The 25,017-nt window shown below is 48.6% G+C and overlaps 1 protein-coding gene across 1 annotated transcript in view; it reads left to right on the forward strand.

Annotated features, from left to right (window-relative positions):
• Nucleotides 1-25,017, forward strand: part of LOC119452554 (sodium-coupled monocarboxylate transporter 1-like) — a 322,121-nt gene that overhangs the window by 118,543 nt on the left and 178,561 nt on the right. The window lies entirely within an intron of this gene.

Raw genomic sequence — 25,017 nt, forward strand, 5'->3', positions numbered from 1 at the left:
AACTTTGTCCTGTGTATATATTTAAATACATTGTGTCTGTGCATGGTGTTCTCAGCGGAAATTTAAAAAAAATTGTGAAGTAAGGAAACACGGATGAGGTAGCGGCCGCTGGTGCTTTTAATGCGCTTGTCTTTCTATGGCCAGAATTTGCCGAAATAAAGCGAAAGTATAAATTAAAAGCCGTGCACGGCCGCGCCGACAATGAAACAATAATGCCGTAAGCTTTTAGCCAGGACAAAAGTCAAAAGGAAGACGCATCGCAAAAAAATCCTAAAATTATGTGGTTAACAGAACTCCGGTAATGACACTTTAGGGGCGGGGGGAGGGAAGTATGCTACGTATCTCCAAAGGGGGGGGGTCTTCCCCCCCCCCCCCTGGAGCACTCCGGAGGGGGCTAGAGCCACGGAGCCCCCGCGTACTCGGCGCATATGGATCACGTGGACACTGCGGCCGCGTCGTGTGCTTCGGAAGTGCCGAAGAGAGCTGAAAACGAAAGCTGAAAAGTTCCACCTGCGCTCCGGTTCTGATTGAGTGATTTTTTCCCTCCTCGAGTGGCTGCTTGACAACACTTGTAAGCACTATAATAGGTAGTGGAGTGGCTGCCTTTGAAGGCGTCCAACATGGCAGGCTACTGCTCGGTACCGCAGCGCCGGAAGTACGCGACGGAGCCCGGTGCCAGCCTTCGCACGCACCCGCAGGCCAAGAAGCTGCGTGTACCTTGGGTTCCGGAACTTACAACCCGCAAGCAGCCATCAGCTACGACTCGGGAGTGTTGCAAGCACTTCCGCGAGGGAGATTTCTGCTACGGCGTTGGGGCTGCGATGTTCCGTGAGTAGCAGGAAGCGCGCACTGAGAAGCTCGTCCGCGCGCGCTGCCCGGTTAATGTAACAAAGCCTTGGCCTATCAACTTGTTGATGCTAGATACTGGCAAGTTCGCTGGATTGGAAGGGGAACGGTAAGAAGCACATTAAAAAAAGGCATGGCATATGCTCATGTTTGTGTTAGCACAAAACAATGAATGTACTGGATTAACAAAAAGAAGCACCGCGAAATCGCTCGCTCAGAAGACCGACAAATATAAGGTGCGACGCACCTTGAGAAATAACGCTATTGAAACGTCCAAGAATTTAAAATGAAAAAAAAAATGATTGAATCGAAGCGTTGGCACATCACGAGTCACCCTATAGCGTCGAAGTCCCTAGTTATAACGAAATTATTTTTTCACCACCTCTGATGGCATCCACGCAACAATGCTTGCTTGTGCGCTGTCAAATATTGATATGCTGCGGCCTAAAGCTCACGGCATGGTGCGAAAACGTGTTCGCAGCGAAAGCGAAACATTCTGCGCGGACTTGCATGCAGACGTGCAATCGGTCGCTGCGAACCCTTGCGATCGATGCATTGAGGCTTCATTCTGTTATGCTCCATTTGGTTATATATAAACAGCACACTATAAGAACATATTTCAGATAGCCTGCTCTCATCGATTGCCTACCATTCGCGCAACAAGCTGGTTCGGGGGACTCCATCGCGTCGACGGTGAGCAATGGGCATTCCCTTTACGTATTCGGTAAAGAGATAGCGCCTGTAAAATATTCTGTGAGTGAGTGAGTGAGTGAGTGAGTGAGTGAGTGAGTGAGTGAGTGAGTGAGTCAGTGAACTTTATTAGGTCCACAATAGACGCGAGTAAACTCGACGTCACCTGGCTGGGCCCACTCGGGGACCATCAGGTCAAACCTAATGGCCCTCTCGCGGGCCCTCTGGACTGCCAGGATTTGAGAGGTCTGATCCTGGGCCTTAATATGCATCATCATTTCCTCTTGGGTGAAAGGGGGACCGGCAGATGCGCAGCCCCACAGGACATGCTCGAAGTCCGCATAACCACCACACAGGGGGAAGTCCGGGCTTGGGAACCGTTCGGGGTAGATGGTGTGCAGTGCTGCAGGGCTTGGGTAAGTGCTGGTTTGTAGAAGTCTGAAAGTTACTGCCTGGGCCCTGCACAGTGAGGAGTGCGGCAGAGGCAGGAGTCTTCTTGATAGGTAATTGTGTTTGCATATCTCGTTGTACGAGCAGAGAGGCTCGGGTCGCCCTAGAGAGGACGCATTACCCGGCGCACGGTCAGTCAAATCTCGTGCAGCCGAGTGTGCCTCCTCGTTGGGGTTGAGCGAGGCACCTTCAATGTTTCTAAGGTGCGCAGGGAACCAGGCCAATGAGTGATCTTTGAGGTCTTTGGCGTTTTGGATGATACGTAGGGCCTGGGGAGCCACCATTCCCATCTGAAAGGCCCTGATAGCGGTCTTGGAGTCTGAATAATATGTAAAATATGTAAAATATGAAAATATGTAAATTCTGAAGAATATGTAAAATATTCTATGCGTTCTGTTTGCCGAAGGTGATTATTTTGACAGTAAGAAGCTTCCCTCGCTTGGAGAACACTTACAGAATTGACCAGGAGTACCCCCGCGTTGGGTTTTATTGAGCGCCGACAACCAAACCTCCGAGGAACGCACGAGGCGCTTCCGACAGATGGCGACTCCGTAACTCCTCGCTCCCAATATTTGCCTCTAGCGCGGACGTGCCTTAACCGGAAGTGGACAGTGTTTTGAGAAGCGCGTGGGCGACGAGGAATGTTAAGTGACAGTTGGAGGAGCACTCAGCGAGGAGAAGAGACCAGCCGACGAGGAGAGTAGCGAAGGAAAGAGCGAAACGAGCGAGGGCCATGTATCATTTCATTTCATTTTATTTCCTTAAAGACCCCACGTCGGGGTATTACATAAGGGGTGGGGTCAGTAAAACATGAATGACAATGCCATATGTGTTTATATAGAGAAAAGGTTATTTAAATTTTCAGCGAATGATGATGCACAGGTGATGTTCGATCATCAAACGCGTGTAACTCCGCTATTACGGCACCATTTCGAAAAATTCTCGGGCTGCGTGTTCGTTGTAGACTCGTGCCCAACTGCACCAACACAACTAAATTTCGACCTCTGGGTGGTTTAGGGTCCCCTTAACCGAGAAAGTGTAAGAGTGGGGTTGAAGGTGAATTTTCAGAAGACAAACCTAACGTTCGATAGCGTGGAAAAGTAACAAGAATTCAGGATCGCCAGTCAGCCTCTAGAGTCTGTAAAAGAGTACGTTTATCTAGGTCAGTTACTCAAAGGGGACCCTGATCATGAAAAAGAAAGTTACAGATATTATAAAATTGGGTGGGAGTGCATGCGGCAGGCATTGCCAATTAATGACTGGGAGCTCACCACTGTCGTTGAAAAGAAAAGTGTGCAATCATTGCACTCTACCGGTGTGATGCAGGTTCTTTTACAGCGTAAGCTGTTATGTGCTCATTCCAATAGCCGTTCCGGTTCACAATGTCGCCGCCGCCGCCGCCGTTGGACGACCCGAGCATCCGCCAATATGGTGGCACCATCTAGTTAAGGTGCCTGCAAACGCAGCATGCGCAGCCGCAGACGACGAGATGCGATTGAGACGAAGCGCGCAATCAACGCGATTCCGATGTGAGATGTGCGCCACGTATTCTGGATACCTCTTCCAGTGGTCTTGCCCTCTTCGGTACACGTCATAGCGTATCCTCGCAAGCTACGAACCGCTGCTGAAGAAACAAATCGTAGAGCTATGTGCGCGGCTACTACAACCAGGCATCAGTGGGCTCAGCAGACTGCTGTGCAGAGAGCATTACAAACCGCCGCTCGCCGTCGACGCCGGGCGGACAGTTCGGATCGTCCTCGTCCAAGCGAGGTGAATAGACTGTGTCGCGAAGACCCCTGTGTGCATGCTGCCGAAATTGGAGCTACTCTTGAGCCGCTCCACCAGCTTACGCTGTGACTGTGCTGCGTGTGCCGCACAGGCCTGTGAATTTTTGTTTAATGGTTTAGACGGTTCTCTGAGGTGGAGCCTCTGAGAGCCCAATTGAGGACAAACCTGTTTGTTGTAGAACGTACACGAACATTTATTAAAACACAAAACGAAAAGCACCCCATAAAATAAACACACAAAGAAATATCACAGCAAGAAAACCACACTTAATGTTAAGACGATATCAACACTACGCGAGTTCGCAGAGGATGAGAGGCAGCGAAACAACGAAAAACGTTGTTCCTCTCACCACAACGTCGATGGGATCGGCGGATGAACGGGCGACCTGAGTGCGGCAGCTCCAGTTTGAATAGGGAAGGCAGGCGGCTTGGCGGCACGGGCACATGGCGGCGGCGTTCTGGCCAGGCAGCTGGGCGTAGAACTCGAGCCCGTAGCCCGACTGCTCTCGTTCTCCCCACGGGCGCTGAAGCTCGCCAGCCTCGGGAAGCAGTTCACGATCGGGTAGAGTGGCGACGCCCAGGAACGGGTTTGCAGGAGGCCGCGGTCGGGTGGAGTCCTGGTGGCTCGGGTCGTCCGGAACCCGACGGCCCGTCTTCAACTCCCGGTCTGGTGGCCGGCCTTCTCCTCGCGTCGCTTCCTGGAACTCTCCCCTTTTCCTGTGCCATCGCGCCTCGCTTTTCTGGCGCTCTGGTCGACTAGTCTTTTGCTGATTGGCCGATTCAAGTTCCATGATTTCTTCTGATTGGATGCCTTTTTTCTTTTATTTTCTCTTCTTGCGCCGCGCGTTCACGTGCCGGACACTCTTCGATGTTGTCGTCTTCCATCCAGCATGGAATTCGCCTCCACACGCGCTTTCCTTGTCGTCTGCTTTTTGTTTGTCTCAGCACACCACAAAAGCCCCTTTTTGGAAAAAGTTTTTCCAAGGGAAAAACTGCCCGTCAGTGTGCGACAAGTTCACACAACGATCACTTACAACGTTCACTGTGGGTCCACCAGCTAACCTTGACCAAATCCAAACACAGCACGTTCAAGTCCCAAAGAAGGTTCACAGGGCATGCAACACATAACTCATTATTTCCGATAGAATAGGCTCAAAGAAAAGTTCAATGCACTTAAAAAGTTCTATTCGGTCCAGGATCAATGATCTCGGGATGGGAGCCGGCTGTTCATCATCTTCTCAGGTTATTTCATCCCAGATGAGACGAATTAATTGTGCGTCTCTTGGGCGTTTGAGATGACAGCACTGGAGCCTCTTTACTGCTACTTAGGAAATGTATACCTGTGGGCTCCTGATCGATCTGAGCAAAGTGCTTAACTGATTCGCTACTCTCGGCCAGAACATCATTGACATTGGATTCACCACCCTGTAGCCGCGTGCGTTGAGAACCAACTGCCTTAAGGACTGGTTCGGGTACCTTAGATAGTCGTTCTGACCTATCGGCAGAACGCGTTTCCGGCATCTCAGCGGAAATGCTTTCTGCAAGAGCTGACTCTACTGATGAGTGATCTCCTTCCTCATTATTCATTTGCGGAATGTGGAGTCGATGCATGTTTTCTCTTCTCTCTGTTTCTCTCTGTTTTTTCTGTTTTCTCTCATATGAGTTTTTGAAATTTCCGCAGCGCATTTTCTAGCGTAAACCAACCATGATAAGTTGAATGCCTTTTCACGCCTACAACTCCGAATCTTTTTCCTGAGCACGTTTCTATTAGGTGCTGAACTGCGGTGCAAGTTTCTCTTACGTGGCTTGCTTGGTTCTCTGAATCTATTATGCTCTTTTTACCGAGTACCTCGGTACTCATCTCCTTGCTGAGTATGTCTGTACTCATGTATTTTGCACATTGACCTATCAGGTCTTCCGGGATGCAGGCAGGCAAACTCACCCTCACTTCAGGTGAGCCATTTAGTGTCCGTCCAAACTGATAAGGCCACTTGTTGCCATTGCAAGTGGTACACCGGAAGAGTGGGTGAGCATCTCATCGCACGCCTCGCACTCTTCGAGGTCACTGGCCATGCGAACCTCTGCCCAATCCATCGGGCTTTCTAGAGGTATCTGTGCCTCTTAATTTGATGTGGTTTTTTCTGCACCGGTCCGCATGCGTACCTCTTTGCTGGTCTGGTCCTCTTCGAGGTCACTGCCCATGCGCACCGTCTTGCAGTCCGTCGGGCTTTGTGAGGGCATCCGAGCCTCCATTTCAAATGTGCTTTTCTTAGCACAGATGCGCATGCTTGCCTAGATTTCATTAGAAGCTGCCTGCTGCCTGCTCCCCGATCTATCCTCAGTATCCCTGAGGTTTCTGTCAAGACCTAGGTTAGTTCGTTTCCTGCCCATTTCTTTGTTGCACTCTTGTTGCGTGCCTATTTCCAACAAAATACCGTGACGGCTTTAGGGGAAATCACTAGACTGAGATTTCAAACAGCTGAACCTGGAGCTCGCATCAAATGCTTGCTCAATAGAGCTTGCATACGACTACAGCTCGCGAGTCTTTATCTGTGAGCGTGCCCTTTCCGCCTCCGCGACCTTGAGACGCAAGTGCTATACACGTGCCTGAGGCTCAAGCTGATCTCTTTTCGCTTCTCGTTCCGCAGCCCGCTTTTCTCGCTCCGCAGCCTGTTCTTCTCACGCCCGCGTCTCCTGCACGTCTAACCACGCCTCTAACTCCGCTCCTTCCAGCCCCATGCGCTCAGCTAAAGCGAACATCTCTCGCGTGCTAGCCATGATTTCAAGCTGTTAGAATGAACAAGAAAATCCAAACAAACGTCTTTGTCCTGTCGTGGATGCCAATTTGTGATTGCAGCGTTACTTCTCTTTAACTTTGCAGACGGTTGCTCAGTTGCTGAACAAAGCCCAATTGGGGACAATTAAGGACAAAGCCGCTTGTTGGGACATCGAAAATGAATACAGGTAGGCTCTGGTCAGGTGAAGTCCTGGTGGCTCGGGTCGGGAACCCGCCGGCCCGTCTTCAACTGCCGGTCCCTTGGCCGACCTGCTCCCGGTGTTGTTTCTTGGAAGTCTCCCCTTCTCCTGTGCCAGGGCGCCTCACGTTTCTGGCGCTCAGTCCGATTAGTCTTTTACTGATTGGCCACTTGAAGCTCCGTGGTTTCTTCTGATTGGATCCCTTTTAACGCGATAGCGTGAACGGCCCCGTGTCGCAGAAAATCTGGCGTCGGCGTGCGATGTCGTCGTTGGTGGCGGAGAAAATAATCCCCAACCACCCCGACCACGCAGGCCCTCCACGTGGTGCAAGGTTTTGGTGAACAAAAATTGAATTTCTCACAGTGAACTCCGTCAGAAAAATGGCGTCGGATTCGCCGTCGGATTGTCTACCATTCGGCGTGAGATTGTAATTTGAATGTACGAGAAAACCTAATTCCGCTACGAGGAAACTCAAACACAGACCCCTTTTTTTGCAGCATTTCTACCAGACCTACAGCCGTGCTCCCGGGTACTTTACTTGCGAAAATGATATCCAAATGGCGCTCACATCCTAGGCAGGTCAAATTGGGACTTCGCCTGCTAATTCATTTTGGGCACGCGCGCGCGTCGGGGCAATAGCAAGGAAGTAATAAAATAATAAAAAAGTGCTAGGGCCTTCAAATTTGAATATAAGACGACTTATATTGGCCTTGAAAAAACGTCTTCCCAGCAATGCATTTCTGTTTAGAAGTGACGCCCACTTTAAGGGGATCAGTGTAAGCTTGGTCTTTGAAAGCTGGCTTTCCCACGTTCTGTGTTGCAGTGAAGCGCTTCCGCTGAAAGAAAAATGCGATGGCAACGGGGCCCGATAACGCTATCGCATTCCACTCTCAAAAGCGAAGCTTAGTCCAATTTTTTCTTTTATTTTCTCTTCTTGCACCGCGTATTCACGTGTCGGAAGCTCTTAGATGTTGTAGTCTTCCATCCAGCACGGAATTCGCCTCCGCACGTGCTTTCCTTGTCGTCTGCTTCTTGTTTGTCTCAGTCCACCACACCATGTCGCGCACTCCGCACACCACAACCGGTTCTGACATATGGGGCAGAAACTTGGAGGTTAACAAAGAAGTTCGAGAACAAGTTAAGGACCGCACAAAGAGTGATGGAACGAAAAATGTTATGTCTAACGTTGAGAAACAGGAAGAGAGCGGTGTGGATCAGAGAGCAAACAGGGTTAGGCGATATTCTAGTTGATATTAAGAGCAAAAAATGGAGCTGGGCGGCCCATGTAATGCGTAGGATGGATAACCGGTGGTCCATTAGAGTTCCAGAATGGATAGCAAGAGAAGGGAAGTGCAGTTGAGGACGGCAGAATACTAGGTGGGGTGATGAAGTTAGGAAATTTACAGGCGCAAGTAGGATTCAGCTAGCACAAGATAGTGGTAATTGGAGATTGTAGGGAGAGGTCTTCGTCCTGCAGCGGACATAAATATAGGCTGTCGATGATGATGATGATGACTAAATTGGTCTGCTGCTCTCCAAAAAGTAGACGTGAATTCTGTAATTTCTACACTCATCTGTATAAATCATATCAAGTAATCTGGGCAGAGTCCCGACAAAGGAGCAAGGTGTCAGCTTGCCTGTCTTCTTCCGTCGTCGTAAATTCACTCGTCTAAATATTTGTCTTTAAATATACCATAACAATTTGTTTATTAGACGCATTTCATCCCCCTTGCTTCATATCAGCTGGAAGCGATCACAGTTACTAAGTAGCTGTACAACCTTGTCCCACCGATGTCCGTAACGGTTCTTTTTTCCCCGCAGGGGCGTCTGCGTAAGCAGGCGTTTGGTGTGTTGCAAAATTACGCACCCGAGCACATGAGGCTTGGAACCTCAAGCGTGTATCTTGCGCAGCTTAGCTGTGTCTGGGGAAATGGGGATCCTGGTGGTGGAGCCGATGCCGGGTTGGTGGCGGTGGTTGAGCCGATGCCTTTACGGCCCCTCGGCGGAGGCAACAAACCTCTTTGGCCTCTGCTTCACATAGACGACCCCTCCAGACTGACCCTCCTGGAGGAAATCGGAAGTCGCCTTTTCCTGTCCTCCTCTTCAATCTTCGTCTTTATCTCTCGCCTTTTCATCTTTCCAGTCCTCTTTTCACGTCTTCTTACTTCCGAATTTCCAGGCAGCAAGGGCTAACCGTGTGTAACATATCCAGTCTTGTATATACATTAGGTTATATTGGCTGTGTACTGCTGGCGCTGGCAGGCCTTGTATATACAGAATCTCGTCGCGTCCCCTTGTTGGACTCCGTGGTGGGCGGCTGGCACAGCTGCCGAAATTTAAATATTTTATGGCTTTAAGCTCATTCCCAAAACTGCCTGATCACCCTCTTTTGAAAACAGGGCGCATCGATGAATCTTTCGCCTTTTTTTGCCAAGAGCAAGGAAATCGTTCCATGGTTCCATGTGATCCATACTGAAATCCCCTAAAAGGCTGTAAGAATGCTATCTCCCTTTATTGTCGCGAAGTGCCTCACCGACACTCTGGGCCCGGATACAAAATCACAAAAATGGCCAGTGGCGACCTTGTCCTTGAAGTTCGTGACAAGCAGGCTAGGTGTCCGTCAGCAGCCCATTTTGACGATTGCCAATACACAATCAAGATCATCATCATCAACAACAGCAACAACATACCCTGCCACGGGTCAAGGTATGTGAGATGTGCGCCACGTATTCTGGATACCTCTTCGGTACCCGTAATGGCCTTTCCTCGCAAGGTACGAACCGCTGCTGAAGAAGGGAATCCTAGAGCTACGTGCGCGGCTACAACCATGTATCATCGGGCTCAGTGGAGTGCTGTGCAGAGCGCATTACAAGCTGCAGCTCGCCGTCGACGCCGGGCGGACAGTTCAGATGATTCTTGTCAATACAAGGCGAAGAAACTTTCCCTGCGAAGACACTGTTGTGCGTGGTGCCGCAATTGGAGCTACTCTTGAGCCGCTCCACCAGCTTACGCTGTCACTGTGCTGCGTGTGCCGCGCATGCCTGTGACTTTTTAAATTTTTACACTCAAATATGTACTTCATTCGGGCCGTCAGAGTATCCTAATTATTTGAATAAGTACAGGAAACATAATAAACTATTAATTAATTATTTCAATATATAACTATATAGATCAATAAATAAATCCAGCATGCTACTATTGTAATGCTACACACCAAATCCACGTAAAGGCAAGAGTTGCGTACGCACTTAGGAGAGGAGAAAATTTCACAAACGTACAGCACGGGAAAGGTACACGCCCAATAGGGAGTACGAAAAAAATTTTAAGTCAGATACAACACACATTTTAGAATATTGTAGAAGCAAAGGATCACTCAAAGCAAACTTGCAAAAAAAACAATGTGTCCAATGACAATGCGTACAATTATGTGAAATTTATCCCTGGGCTGCGTACAATTTCAAGCAATGTTTCTTTATCCATCCCCAGGGTGTCAACATTAACATCACCGAAATTTATGGCTGTGCAATACACCACTCACCATCCGTGCCAAAATTCAAGCAGGAAATCAGACGGATGCACACTGTGAGGCGTCTATGCAGTGGTGTCACGTGGGCGAAAACTATGTAAGATGCTTATTGAGGAAAGAAGGGTAGTGACCAGTAATCCATAAATCCGGTACATATCTACGTACATGCGATAATTATGTACTCTGTGTCACAGTGAAACATACTAGGGCTGGACGATTATTCATTTGAAAATTAGAAGACTTCAACTTTATTCGATGATATTTTCATTCATTGCTGAGCTTACAGACGCAATATCAGGCAGCCACTTGCATGGAGGTCCTTGTCTGCTTGCTCAGTAGCGCGAAATGTTGAGTCGCAATGCTCACAGGTCGTTTTATGGAGTTCTCAATACAACAGCCTCTCATTCACACAAGACTTGGAGCCATGGAGTGGAATTCTAGACGGTGTTATAGGTAGCTGATAGTGCATAGGGGTTGAACAATGACCCGTGAAGCGCTAAAGGTCCACGTTCGTGAAGATGTGACGGTGGATAGCCCCGCATCCTTCCAAGTGTTTTCATAAGTGCAACTCCAAACCTAATTCAGCAGAAACAGCTCAGACGACAAGATGTAACTGTACAACGAGGTTTCAGTTAGCACTACAATGGGGATACATGGCAAAACAATGTAAGCAAAGTGTTCAGGTGCCTTGGACATCTAGCATTTTGTTCATAGACGTCGAAAGTAGTACAAAGTGTTGTACACACTTTGTACAACTTTACCCACTTCAGTAGCATGGCGCATATGATCATGCAACTATCCACGAAACACCTTGAAAAGGCAATTCATTGGCCACACGGAAAGAGCATCTAAGCGTTTATAAACATTCTCATCTAAAACCAAAAGAAAACGTTAAGAACGATTTTAAATCCTTCCTTTGTTGTTGTCGCGACACTTTCTTTCAATAATGCATATTCCCAGCCAGACTGGCTTCCTTGACGCACTAGACTTCAACCACATGAAAAAAGAACAGGAGTCGTGCTTTTGCAGATTCTCGTCTATTGACACCTTCAACACAACAAAAGCTAAATAATACTGAAGTTCTTGGGCAACTGTTAATTTCGACACACAAGAAGCACCAATGTATAGGCACAATGTCTCTTTTTTGATGTTTCAATAGATTTGCGGTCAGCAGATCACACCTGGTGGGCATTCAGGGCAGGCCATTGTGCTTCGATCCTTTCAGGGAGGGGGTTACTTGAAGATGACGCCACATTGTCAGCAAAACGAGGAAGCCAGGTTTAGTTGTCGTGTAGCGACTGGATTTCCGCTCGAAGGGAGTCAACACTGTCCACTTGGCTGGAGAGGCTTTGAGCGTTGTTACGCCTGATACGCATATTTACCTCGCCCAAGTGGGCCACTTCATCGCCCAAAAATTATATAGCTTCCAGCGCGTCGAGGAGCATTTTACTTAGAGTTGTCACAAGGCAGTGAAGTCAGCCGAGGATGTAGGAGAGGTGCAGGTGGTGAGTGAGGTGCGAAGGGCGAAGAGGTGCTAATAATGCCGACGCATCATCGGCGCAAGGTCTTACAGCGGACTGCGACAATTTGCAAAGATTGTAGCAATAGGGTAGCGAGCAAGACTTCAAAAGTTAAAGCTCATCGTCCAGCCAGGTCAAATGCTTAGAGTGCGCGCGTTTGTCATAGCCAGCGCGTTAAAATGCTGCTACTTCCAGAAAAAAATACCAGAGTTGAGTAGGCGTGCGTTTACTCTGGGCGCCAAGCTGCACATATATTACTATAATAGTGAATAGTAATAATAGCAATAACCAAACAATAACTATTGATAATGCAGTCATCCACAAACATGCCATTATTTTAGGAAACGTAGATAATCAGGCATGTAATGCATATAAGAAGACTACGGAGCAGGAAGAGATCTTGTGGTAAGTAATAAGTCATCTTCATATATGAGATGTGCTGTTATTGATAGAAAAAAATTGAGATCTCTCCGCCAGCTTACGAGGTACGCATGCAATTTAAAGCAACCTTCTCACCTTGGTTTCCAGATAAAGACATCGGTGCCGACACTATCGCAATAGGGGGTAAACGCTAAACAGTAGCTTTAAATATTTGCCTGCACAAATGTTTACGTATTATTGGGCATATCAAACATTTCACCTGCTGTTTCAGAGATGCCCATTTCGTATAACAATCTGAACTGAAAAAAAAACAGTGTTGAAACCACGCACTCTATAATATCCCTTTTCTTTCGTCCTCTGAGACTGCCTTTTATTCGCGCCAAAAAAGTGTGCGTGATCGACATGGCGCAGTGCCCGCCTGACATGCTGCCACTGAGGTCTGAGCTTGGAGGTGAGCCTGCACGCTACATGCGCTGCGAGGAGGAACGGCAGGCGTAACCCTCCAGCAGTGATGTGCGTGCCAGGCGGGCGGACATTCACGGGTGAAACACAAGGACAAGCACATACATCGAATACCACCCTTTCGAGCTGAACGTCGAAACAGGTTGCCCGTTTGGGCGCGGCGGGACTGCACGCATCACTTCCAGGTCTTAACACCCCTGCGGAAACCGGGCGCCGGGTCGGGGGACCCCTGTACCCATGTTTATTGAACCGGTGGGTACCGGCCGGTGGGTTTCGAACCAGCCACCTCCCGTAGCGGTGGCGGACGCCCATACCACTGGGCCACTGCTACGGTGGAAGGGAGCGCAGTTTACGCAGTTATCTGCAGCGATACATCACTTTCGCCTTTCCTCGCCCTTGCCTACTAGCTACTGGTGCTGGAAAACTTTATCACTTTTCGTCTTTCAGTATCGGCTCCGTGTCCTTGCATGAAAGACCGGAATAGAGCTCTTCCGCCCCACGTCACGACTACTCGAGTCACGTGATTTTTGAGTACACGCGGTAGTGCTTGTTGGCAAAAAGTGCGCCGCACCCGCGTTCGCATCAGCTTACGGTTTCCTGTATCGTCGGAATTCTTTCATTTTTCTGTGTGTGTATGTGTTCAGGGCTCTTCTGCAGTGCCGGTTCGTCATGCGGGCGAATTATGGTGCGGCTTGATGTGTAAATAGTGCAAGAAAAAGCAGTAGTATGGGCATCTTTATCTTCCCAAGAGACAAGAAGTGGGGACACGCGTGGGTGCTCACAATGCGCAGCGACAAATGACAACTTCAGGCAACCGTCGCGACAAATGCACTCACATTGGAGTTCGCGTGATGAAAACATCATATGACACGTAGACAGCCGTCTATTTCAAATAATTTATTACAGTTTCTGAGGCAGCGCAGGAGCTTCATGTGGGCGAATTGGCGTAACATACTTGAAGAAAAAATAGCGGAAAGGAGCGAGGAGGAAAAGAAGACGGGTACAACAGACGGGCACTCATCTGTTGCACCTGTATTCTTTTCGTCTTCGTCTCTTTTGCGCTGTTTTTTCTTCAAGTACATTATATTGTTGTGAACAATTTTAAAAGTGGCTTGTTACTGTTGCGAACATATATTTCAACCACCTGCCGTATCGATTGGCACCACACCGACACTTTTAGTTGTTAACTAGCCACATCTGCAAGGATAGCTGACATACGCGCATTTCCCATCGCAATTTTGCTCGATCCATGCCTATGGAATTGTGATCGGGCATCTTGATCGTGATCGTAAAGGACAATCGTCTGCACCCTCAATGTTCAGTGAGCTCAATGAAATATTGTGCACATATCGCTCCATGGCAAGTTCGTACGGCTCAAGCGAGCGGTGCGATTTCATTGTTTCTGTATTGTGCCTGGTCCAAGCATGCTGCCGAGGTAAACATATGTGTCACTGAATTTCACGTTCTGCCAGACCTCGGAATCATTTTACATCCGTCTAGAGGTAAGATTCAGGGAACTACTCGTACCGCTTGTAAAGGTGAGCGCCTTTTCGGCTTGTTAACGTCCACCGGGCGTTGTAGTGTGCGCTCCCGATTGACAGGGTTACTTTTTTTATTTCGAGAGAACTGCATGGCCCATAAGCCGGAAAATCCGGCGTTGGCGTGGGCACGCGATGGTCCAAAAAGATTAGGGACCCTCGACCATTTTAATAGTTGGACCTACGACCTTTGGTGCTAGTCAAGGCACAGATAATTAAGGGAGAACCTGATTAAGGTACTCGAACCCTCGAGCGTTGGTGGGAGTTAAGCCCACGACCTTGTAATGTGCCCACCTTCTGACGTACGTCGTTGGTCATGTGACGTCATGGCGTTTCCGCTGATGTTGCCGATCGAGTCACGTGACTCCGCCACTGGCGCCACCTGACGTCACCGCGCTTCAGCTGACGTGGCCGCAATGCTTTCCCTTTAACCCACGTAGGAATAACTAAGTGCCCTTTGAATTTTTGTTGGGACAGACGAGTTCTGCATTTTCCCTCCCCAGATCTGCGCGCTACCTTGCTGTTTAAGCGTTAGGTGTAGTCACCGTGATCTTGCTTGCACCGTCATCGACATACCAGTGGTGAGTCTAAGAGACGTGTACCGGCCTGCAATCTAGTAGCTTGGCCTACCTTTTTCCGGCGTTGATATTGAGACTGCTGGATACTTCCAGTTTCGTTCTGCGCACTCGCCTGAGGTGCTAGCGTATGCCATGAGAAGTCATCGCACGCAGAGATTGTCGCCGGTGAGTCAACTGGCTGTCTTTTTTTTTTCAGGCTTCCGTATACGTCTGTGTCGTGACACGTGCCGTAGTCACCTCATCTACTGGTCTCAACAAAATCCCGAGAGGCCTCGTCAAACACGCCAATCGTCTCCGCGGAGATGATCTTCCGGTCGTCCCCTTCGCCTCGGATATCTTTCTCGCATGCTACCCGTTTCACTTACAAATTTGACTTTTTCCGTCCGAATAAAAAACAAAAGGCCTAGTCACTGTGTTCAAGGCTTGCGATCTTTCTAACGTGAAAAATGTCCTGCCTGTTTGTCCTCTTTCTGTGTTTTCAAAGGTTTCCGAAATGGTAATACATGAACAACTGTACGCATATATTATGGACAAAATTCCTCCGCTTCAACATGGGTATGTGCAAGGCAGACCACAGCCTAGTCGACACAGTCCACTTTGATTTACCGGAAGCTTTCGACAATGTATGTTATGAACACTACCCCCTTAACGTCTCAAAAGAAGGGTTTGTGATATGTCTACTGTAAGTGGACGTAAACCTTTCTAATGCAATAAACTTGGCAATGTTTTTTGTAAATTTTCCAACCCATATACACCTTTGGCGGGGAGTACTTGAAGGCTCCAATTTGGAACCACTTTTGTTTCTTGATTTTGTTAATGATTTGTTCTGTTTTTAAATTGAATCACAAACTATGACGTTTGCTGATGACTGTTTGGAAGAGTACAGTGCGTAAATGACAGCTATAAGTTGGAGGAGCACATACGTTTTTATCGATCACTGGTATATTACTAACAGACTTGAAATTACCGTGATGACAACAAGTCTGGCTTCTTTTACCAAAACACTTGTGCAGACGAATTTCATGTAAATCGATTGTCCGGTGACAGTATTCGTCGAGTGCTTGATGTCCATGACATTAGGATTTATGCACATTCAAGGTGGGATTTTCACTTTCATGCATTCTGTATTGTCACTCATGCCATTAGGCATTAAGCTTATCATCTAGATTTACAAAGAAGCTTTGCCATGCTGATTACTTAAAAAAACATTATTCTGTCCACTAGTCAGTCCGCGATTAGAGTTCGCTTCTGCTTGTGGAAGTCTAGTAGTACCCATCGAAGTAACGTAATAGAAGCCGTCCAGCATCAACTTGTTCGCACTTAATACGGCCAATCCATTCGTAGACGCCATTACTATAACTACTCAAGCCTGTTAGTTACTTCAGTATGCTATATTTTCGTGACCGGTGACTGACGCGTGATCTTGAGTTCTTGCGACAAGTGGCGCGAAGGCTGATTGACTGTCTTATGTTTCTAGCATCGTTGTAGTTTCGGTTTCTGTCACTGAAAACAGCAGCTGTTTAGACGTTTTTTACTCTTATCATTCTCTAACTTGCCCCTTGACACGGCTGCAGCAGGTTCGCAATGCAAGTTAATCTAACATGGATATTTTCCGTTGACTGTCTTTGTAAGGTTTTCGCACAGGATCGTTGACGTATTGACGTAACTGAGTTCAGCAAGTATATCATTTTAAGTTTCTTATGCAAACTCGTGTCTTGTATATTTATTTTAGCATGCGACACTGGTGGAATTGCTGTTCTGTTTTCTTATTTTATCATGGTCATACTCTTTTATATACCACTGACCTGTCGCCAAGATTTTACATTTGCGGGCAGACACTGAAATAAACAATAAATAATCATTAGACGTTGTGGCTTCGCAAAACACAACAGGAGTAGGAAGTGGCTATAAAAAATGTCACAGTCGCCCGAAAAGTGAAGCATCAATTTCGATAGCAAATTAGTAGAGAGCTATACGGATTAGGGATAGTAGTTTTATCGGCTGTATAAACTTTGACACATTCGATTACTATCTGAATTAACAAGCGTGGTGTCTGCGCGCACAAGCAAATGTGAATAGATAACACTCAATGACCGCAGACAACCTCTATCAGAGCGCTGGCTTCAGCAAGCAGCGAGCGAAGGTTCGTGCTGTCTATCGCTTCAACAGAAACTGAGCGGCGAAAGCACAGCGCATACAAGGTCAGAGCCGTGTGGAGATCGCTTTCACGATACGGGGCACGCGACAGCCTGCGGGCTATCGGCGCATAGTACAAGTACACAGTTGACAAAGTAGAAGCCGCTGCCCCTCTCCCTCCCGCGCTGCCTTCCCACTTTCCTCCTTTCGCGTGGGAGATTGAGTCGCCAGTTCCCCTTGCGCTATATGGGGAGAGAACTAGTCACACGACTTTAAAAGGATGCAAAGCCGGTAGTGTGTTGGCACAAGTCCATGCTCTATCAAACGCAAAAAACTCACACGTGTGCAAGGGAAACAGGGACCAAGCGCTACTCACGGCTGTGAAAACTTACCCAAATATTGGTTGTGGAGTAACCCTTAACTGTGGAATTGTACAAAAGTGATACCGAAGCCGGTCACTTCCGCAACCTTGTGTCATTGCTAACCGATAAGCTAATCGTATGTTTTTTCACATATCTGCTCGCAGCAACTGGCCACTTTTCATAAGAGACAAAACAATTGAAGCCCGATGCAGCGAGCAAACCAAGTTTGCCCAACCAACCATATATTGTCCGCCTATTCAACAAGCGGGAGGCCAGGTTGGTATCAGTTCTTCACAGTGCGAAAAAAAAAGAAAGAAAGCCGGATGTGGGCCCGCGCTTGCTAGCGCTGTGGCCGTGAAGTAGGAGACGACGCAGGGCACGCACCGCCCGAATGAATCTATGCGCATGCTCCGTGTTTCGAAATCTCGCCCGCAGTTAGCGCTCCGCAGACCACTGGTCATGCGCTCACGTGTTCCCTGTAAGAGTGGACCGAGCTGTACATTGATAGCATATCAACAAGAATACGGTTGTGAGTGCTCTGTCATGCTGTTAGTTTCGGAATGGTACGCTGTTGTATAGTGAACCATTCCGCATTCGTCGAGTAGTGCCTTCAGAGCATCGGTAAGAAAGGCTGGGTCTCTATCGCCCAGAAATTCGCGAGGGACACCGTGGCGCAGAACCTAATTGCATAACAGAAACGATGCAACTTCACGGGCGGTGGCAGTCGGCAGAGTGGCGGTTTCAGCATAACGGGTCAATTGATCCACTGCAAGAATAATCCAGCGGTTTCGTGCTGGAGTGCGTGGTAGCGGTCTGTATATGTCGATACAATAACAATAAAAGTGTCGACTAGGGCAGGGAAGGGGTTGTTACGGGTAGACTTGTCCAGGAGGTAAATTGCGGCGTTGGTACTGAGCAAAGGAGCGAATGAACTTGCGCACGTAGTTATATGTGCCGCGCCAATAAACTCGTAGGATTAGGCGAGCGTAGGCCTTGAACTGGTCGGCTTGCGCGCACTGTGGTTCTGCGTGGAAAGCGTCGCAGATAAGGTCACGGAGATGGCGGGGTATCACAAGAAGCCACTTGCGACCGTCAGAAAGGTAGTTACGACGATAAAGAAGACCATCGCGAATGCAGAAGCGGGTACCCTGGCGGCGAAGAGCGCGAGATGGTGAAGAGGTGGATGGATCAGAAAGGATGCTGATGAGAGCTCTGATCCACGGATCCTTGCGCTGATCGGACGGCATGTTGCGCAGTGCATAGGATATAAGTGTGGCCTCAAGGGTGGATAGGCAAGCGCTGTCAGCTCAGACCGGTGAGCGAGAAAGGGCATCAGCGTCCGTGAGTTTGCGGCCAGAACAGTAATGAACGTGGATTTCATGCTCCTGTAGCTTAAGGGCCCTGCGAGCAAGTCGGCCAGATGGGTCCTTGAGGGTGGACAGCCAACAAAGGGCGTGGTGGTCAGTGATGAAGACGAAAGTGTGACCATACAAATAAGGGCCAAATTATCGAAGTGCCCAAATAATGGCTAAAGACACTTTCTCTGTAAACGAGTAATGAGCCTCGGCTTTTGTCAGAGGTCGGCTCGAGTAGGCAAAAAAAATTTTCATCGAACCCCGCTTTCCGTTGCGCGAGTACGGCGCCGAGTTCGACGCCGCTGGCATCGGTGTGGACCTCGGTGGGGGCTGCAGGGTCGAAGAGGCGGAGTATAGGTGGCGAGCTAAGCGGGCGGCGCAATTTCTTGAAGGCGTCATCGCAGGCAGGCGACCAAGCTGAAAGTTCTATGTCGCTGTTTAAGTAGAAGGTCCGTTAGGGGTGCACTTATGGATGCGGAATTTCAAATGAAACGTCGGAAATATCAGCATAAACGAACGAAACTTTGAAGCTCCTTTAACTTCTTCGCTTTTGGAAAGTCAGCGACTGCGCGGAGTTTGACTGGACCCGGAAGAATGCCGTCTCGCCAGACAACATGACCAAGAATGGTGAGCTTTCCAGCACCAAAACGACATTTTTTTTAAAGTTGAGTTGAAATCCCGCGTCAGTGGGGCATTTCATAACATGCTCGAGACGGCTGAGGTGTATGTGGAAATCAGCAGAAAAGGCAACGACGTCATCTAGGTAGCACATACATGTGCTCCATTCGAGGCCACGTAAAATATTATCCATCATCTTCTCAAAAGTGGCTAGAGCATTACAAATGCCGAAAGGCATCATGGTATATTCGTATGCCCGTCAGGTGTCACAAATTCTGTTTTATATCAATCATGTGGTGCCATAGGAACTTGCCAGTATCCGGAACGTAAATCCAGCGACGAAAAAAAAACACCGCTCCCTGCAAACAGTCGAGGGCGTGGCCGATGCACGGTAACGGGTAAACTTCATTGCGCGTTATCTTGTTCAGACGTCAGTAGTCGACGCAAAACCGAACAGAGCCAGCCTTTTTCTTAACAAGAACGACCGGTGACGCCCAGGGAGTGTTTGAAGGTTGCAGAAAAGCGGCGCTTCAGCATGTCATCAACCTGGTCGTCTATTACACGGCGCTCCGAAGCGGATACCCAATAAGGGCGTTGTCGTAGAGGTGCATGACTGCCTGAATTTGTGTGGTGAAAAACGGTCGATGTGCGACCTAAACCGGAAGCAGGGCTGTCAAAAGAAGTGCGAAACTTCTGCAGGAGAGTAAGCAGCTGGCTTCGTTCGGAAGATTACGTTTCATTGTCGATAGAGCGGTAGAAAGCGCCGAGGAGGGACTGATAAACCGCAGGGTCACAACTAAGTGAGCTAAGGTTCGTAGGAGTAGAAGCCGCAGGACCTTCAAAGATACAAAAGGTGTCGATCGGCTGAACGAGGCCTAGGCATTCGCCATGAAATAAAGGTAAAGGGCACTCCCTGGAATTGTCGACGAGCATCTTCCTGACGCCACTGCGAAGAGTAAGGAGAGCAAAAGACAGCAGAGAACGTATGCGACGAATGAACACTTCAGAGGGCGAAAGGAGAACAGTGCCATCAGAAATAGTGGCGCATGACACAGGCAAAACTCGGGAAGAGCAAGGTGGAACATGATTGTCTTCGGACACAAACAGTTTATCATTAGAAGGGCGTTGTCAATTTCTCAAAATCGTGAAGTGCAGAAAGTTCGAGTTCGGCGTGACAACACTCAATAATGACGATGTTATTTGCAAAGAAGTCCGAGTCTTATATAATGTCATGAGAACACGAGGACAGCACGACGAATTCGACGGTATACAGAACTCTTTCAATGAAGACTTGAGTAGTATAGGCAGCGAGAGGAGTAATGTTTTGAGCGTTTGTGGTTCGAAGGGATAGGTTGGATAAAGGTGTCAGAACTTTTATGAATATGACACAGTGTTTGACGGAAATTGCGGATACTGCGGCTCCTTTACCAAAAAGTGCCAGGACGGCAATTCCTTTGAAATAAACTTTAATTACGTTGGCTGTAGAGGAACAAGGACTTGTACATTGCCACGTGTACGCAGTTCGCGCCTCGGGAACTGCGGCCATCAGTTTTCCTGCTCGGTGAGTCCGGAGATGGTGAGCGGCGGGTAGACGCGGGTGCGCGATCAGGGCAAAGGGAAGAGGTAGGAAAGCTGGAAGGTGAAGAGAAAAACTGAGCGAGGAAAGGTGGCGTTTGCCAGATCTTCGAAAACGGAAGCATGCGACGGCGGCAATGCCGCTCCACATGACCAGCACCACCACAAGCAAAACATATTGGACGGTCATCGAATGTGAGCCATTGTTGGGGGTAAGCTCCGACTCATGTCTGAGAAGTCGAAAAATGCTGTCGGTCTGGTAGAGGCATAGGAGGCGTCGAAAAGGTCATTGGTCGATGCATAGGGGGCGGTGAGAGCTTTTGTGGAGGAGGTCGGGCAACTGCTCACGCGTACGTCACAGGCGCAGTGACTGGCGTCGGATTACGGGCTGGAGGAATGGCTTGAGAAACTTGCTGCTGGATGAAGTCGCCGAGCGCAGGTGCCAAAGCGGGTGGTGGTTCTGGCACGCAAGAGATCAAAGATAGCTGGCGAGCGATCTCTGCGCGAACGAAGTCCTAAATCTTTAGAAGCAGAGTAGCATTGTGGTCTCCGCCTCCAAGGCGGGACAGAGAGTCGTAGGGCCCAGGGGGACGTCTGGTGTGAAGCCGTTGTCTGCGCAACTCTTCGTAACTGACACAATTCGATCACTTCAACGACAGTGCGAGGGCTCTTTGATAACATTTGGAACGCCTCGTCCTCAATACCCTTCATTATATCTTTGATCTTCTCCTCCTCTGACATCGACGCGTTCACCCGTTCGCAAAGGTGAACAATGTTCTCAATTGAGGTCGTGAAATTCTCTCCTATTTCGTGAGATCGCGTACGCAAGCGTTGTTCTCCACGAAGCTTTCGTACTGCTGGCCAACCGAAAACTTGGGTGAAGCTGGTCTTGAAGATCAATCACGTAGTTAGGTCGGCTTCATGGTTTAGAAACCATAGTTTCGCAGCGTCCGAGGGATAGAATGCGACGTTTGTCAACTTGGTAACATCGTCCCATTGGTTATGGGCACTAACTCGCTCATACGAGGAGATCTAATCTTCAACGTCTTTGTCATCTGTGCCGGAGAAGATAGGGGTATTTTGCTGACGCAAGACGCTGAAACAAACTAGAGTGGGCGGTGCCGTTGGAGGACTTGAAGGAGTGACGCTTGCGTCGTCGGGCATGATGCGGGGTAGAGTTCGACTCTGAAGTTCAAGGGTGGTCGAAGCCCGGCAGCTTCCACCACTTGCTAAGAGGTTTATTAGCAACGGACGCAAGCGAACGGCCAGCAGTCACAAGCGTTCGGCCAAGGACAGCAACCACGAGCGCATGCCAGTGGCGATGCTGCTGAGGCGCAGTCTACTCTTCTTCATTACATTGTAAACATTTGCATACTACGTAAATGAATAAGGATGTTGCCCCGCGCGCACAAGCAGACATAAAGATATCACACTCGATGAGCGCTGATGCTCGCTGTCGAAACGCTGGAACGAGGAAGTTCAGCAGCAGCAGCAAGCGTATGGGCCTTCGTGCTATGGCTGAACGCGAACCAAGCCTCGAAAACACAGTGCATGGCGGACTGTGTCCCCGACGCTGATGGCTCTCAAAATACAACGGCTGTAGAATGCCCCCTGCCTCCCCCCCCCCCCCCCCCCCCCCCCCACCAGAGCGTTGCGCGGGACGGAAGACGGCGCGCTTCCTTCCGGCTTTTCTCCCTTGCGTGCGCGAGATTGAGCCGCGATCGCTGGCTCACCATCCCACGCTCTCACTCGCACATACAGCATACGGCGCGCTGGTGCAATTTTTTTCGCCCTGATACTTTACACACTACCTCACGGCGACGACGCCGCCGAAATCAGAAATGCGCCAGGAGTGTCCACATAACTGCTATCGCCACAAAACAGTAAAACCGTGTGTAGCACTTTGCCAGTTCGCGGACAAGGAACGTCACGGACGGGAAGAGTTTCTGGTCGTCCAGAAACTCGATTTAGGTTGTGTCTATGCGCCCATTAGACCGACACGCGGGTGGAGAGGCCGATGTCCTCTGCGAAGTGCCTGGAAAGCCCTGCTGAGCAGTGTCCGTGCCGCAAAAGAAACACGAGGTCCTGAATTATCACCCTCCTAAAGTTGAGCCGTCGGTATGGAGAGACTATACGGTTCCTTTCGGGTTTGTGAGATGATAACTTTAGAGGAATTTGAGCCACGATTTCACCTTCCTCATAGAGAACGCATCTGGGGAAAGTCATCCGACCCTGCCAGAATAGTGTTTTCAATGTACGCACATATTCTATAGCGCTTAGCTTGCGGGAAAGGCTTTGCCTGGCGCTGGTTGCAGGCTATCCTGGACTCCGGAACACAGCAGCAGCAGAAAGCGGAAATCTGTAACGCCATACATAGAAGTGCCTGCTGCACGACAGCCTCCCGATTGTAATCACACGCCGCAAAAACATTTTATAGGTCATTCCCCAGTTCGTCCAGCAATACCGCCATGTCTTCTAATCACACCGCTTGCCACCAAATCTAACGTGGCGAAAACTTTATTCGTCAACACTTCTGTATAACTCTGCTTATCTTTGGAAAATAAAGACTAACTGTCACTACAAGCAGGGTACTTAGAGATGTTTGAACGAGTCCAGAGCGTACCCCGGCGTTGTGAGAAGTAACTGACCCCGTCTACCAGGTTCTTTGGTGTGGTCGACCCCTCCCGAATTTCACCTTTCACCTCGCAGAAGTTGCTCAACTAGGCACCAAGAGTGAGTACAGCGTTCTTCCCGCTCAGGCTAGCCAGATAAAACTATGTTCCTCGTGATTTGTGCACTGAAATATATTTTGCGGTTCTTCAGACACCAGCGGAGAGGGGGTCATGAGTGTTGTGGATTAGGTATTGTGTTAAAACGACAAGAAAGATATCCGCGCTTCATGAACGGGAAGTAAAGAGGAAGAAGGAGCGAAAGGGTACCGGAGGATTAGGTCGGTCATTTCCTCCAGAACATAAATTGCGTAGGTTGTATTTCTTACAATATGCAATATTCTCCTAAAAAAAGTGCACAACCTTGTGTATATGAATATATATTAGATATGGCGGCGAGTTTTATTGCAGACAACGTGATTCTTTTGTGCTAATTGCTTCTTTTTGGCACATAAATAAAATTTTCACAAAGAAGTTGTCCACACAGTGGACGTCCATCAGGCCAGAAGAAATTTGTGGGCCGGGCGGACTCTGCTGCAAACTATGCCAACCATTTGTTCATATTTTCCACTAATTGTCACAATGTATGTCCAAACACACACACATTTTCCACAATTGTCACAACGAATGTCCAAACACACACATAGAGTGTCATCCGTTTTTTCCAATCATAAGCTACGTCACCGTCGTGAGCTGCGTGTAACTCGCTGGAGCCGCCCAGGTGACAGGAGTGAGGTATCTTGAGCCAGGGATAATATCTCCTTTGATTTCATTACTTCGGTTCCTTAGACAGTGCCTAATAGGAGCTCCAGGATAAAGCTTAAATTGCTAAAATATCGCAGGGCACTGGTCTAATACACAGGATACCGCAGCATGGCGCGCGTAACTTTTTCCGCAAGTTTTTCTGATGGAATAAAGAACGACTTAAGTTTGCCGCTCCTGCAGTCAGGACATTTTTGCGTCGCCGGTTTTGCTAAGTAGTAGACAACTACACCTTCACTCACTGCCCAGGTGGGAGAGCATGCCCAAATATATTCTAGCAATCCTACTACGTGGAACAAAGCTTACGTTAGGATCGACATGTTATGCTGCGAGCACGTTGTGTAGGTCAGAACCCTGCGGGTAACTCAATGAGACCAGCCGCAGTGCCCAAGTGGTCTACGAACTTTTTTTTTGCTTTTCCTGCGATCGCACGCACGAATAGCGTTCGCAATGGTGGCGGGAAGACAGTATGCGTACCGGGTTGTAGACTTTATTGAAGACGTCTATACTGTCTCTGGGGAAAGATTTGAAACTATGCCACAAGCCCAAGTGGGTTACTGGACCCAGAGTGTCAAACCGAAACGTTTTTCGTTCAATTTTTTGTTCCGGTTCATGAAAAACGGTTCAGTTCCAGTTCCACATTGTAGCGAAAAAAATCGGTTCGACCCGGTTAATGTTCATTTGCATTACTGAAGATTAGTTACAGGAAAACAACAGAAATTTATTTTGTACAAAAACTCGACGCTGCTACTAAACTGCACTGATAGACAACGTCTGTTTGTTCTC

This window comes from Dermacentor silvarum, chromosome 5 (genome assembly GCF_013339745.2).
Source record: "Dermacentor silvarum isolate Dsil-2018 chromosome 5, BIME_Dsil_1.4, whole genome shotgun sequence".
Lineage (NCBI taxonomy): Eukaryota > Metazoa > Arthropoda > Arachnida > Ixodida > Ixodidae > Dermacentor > Dermacentor silvarum.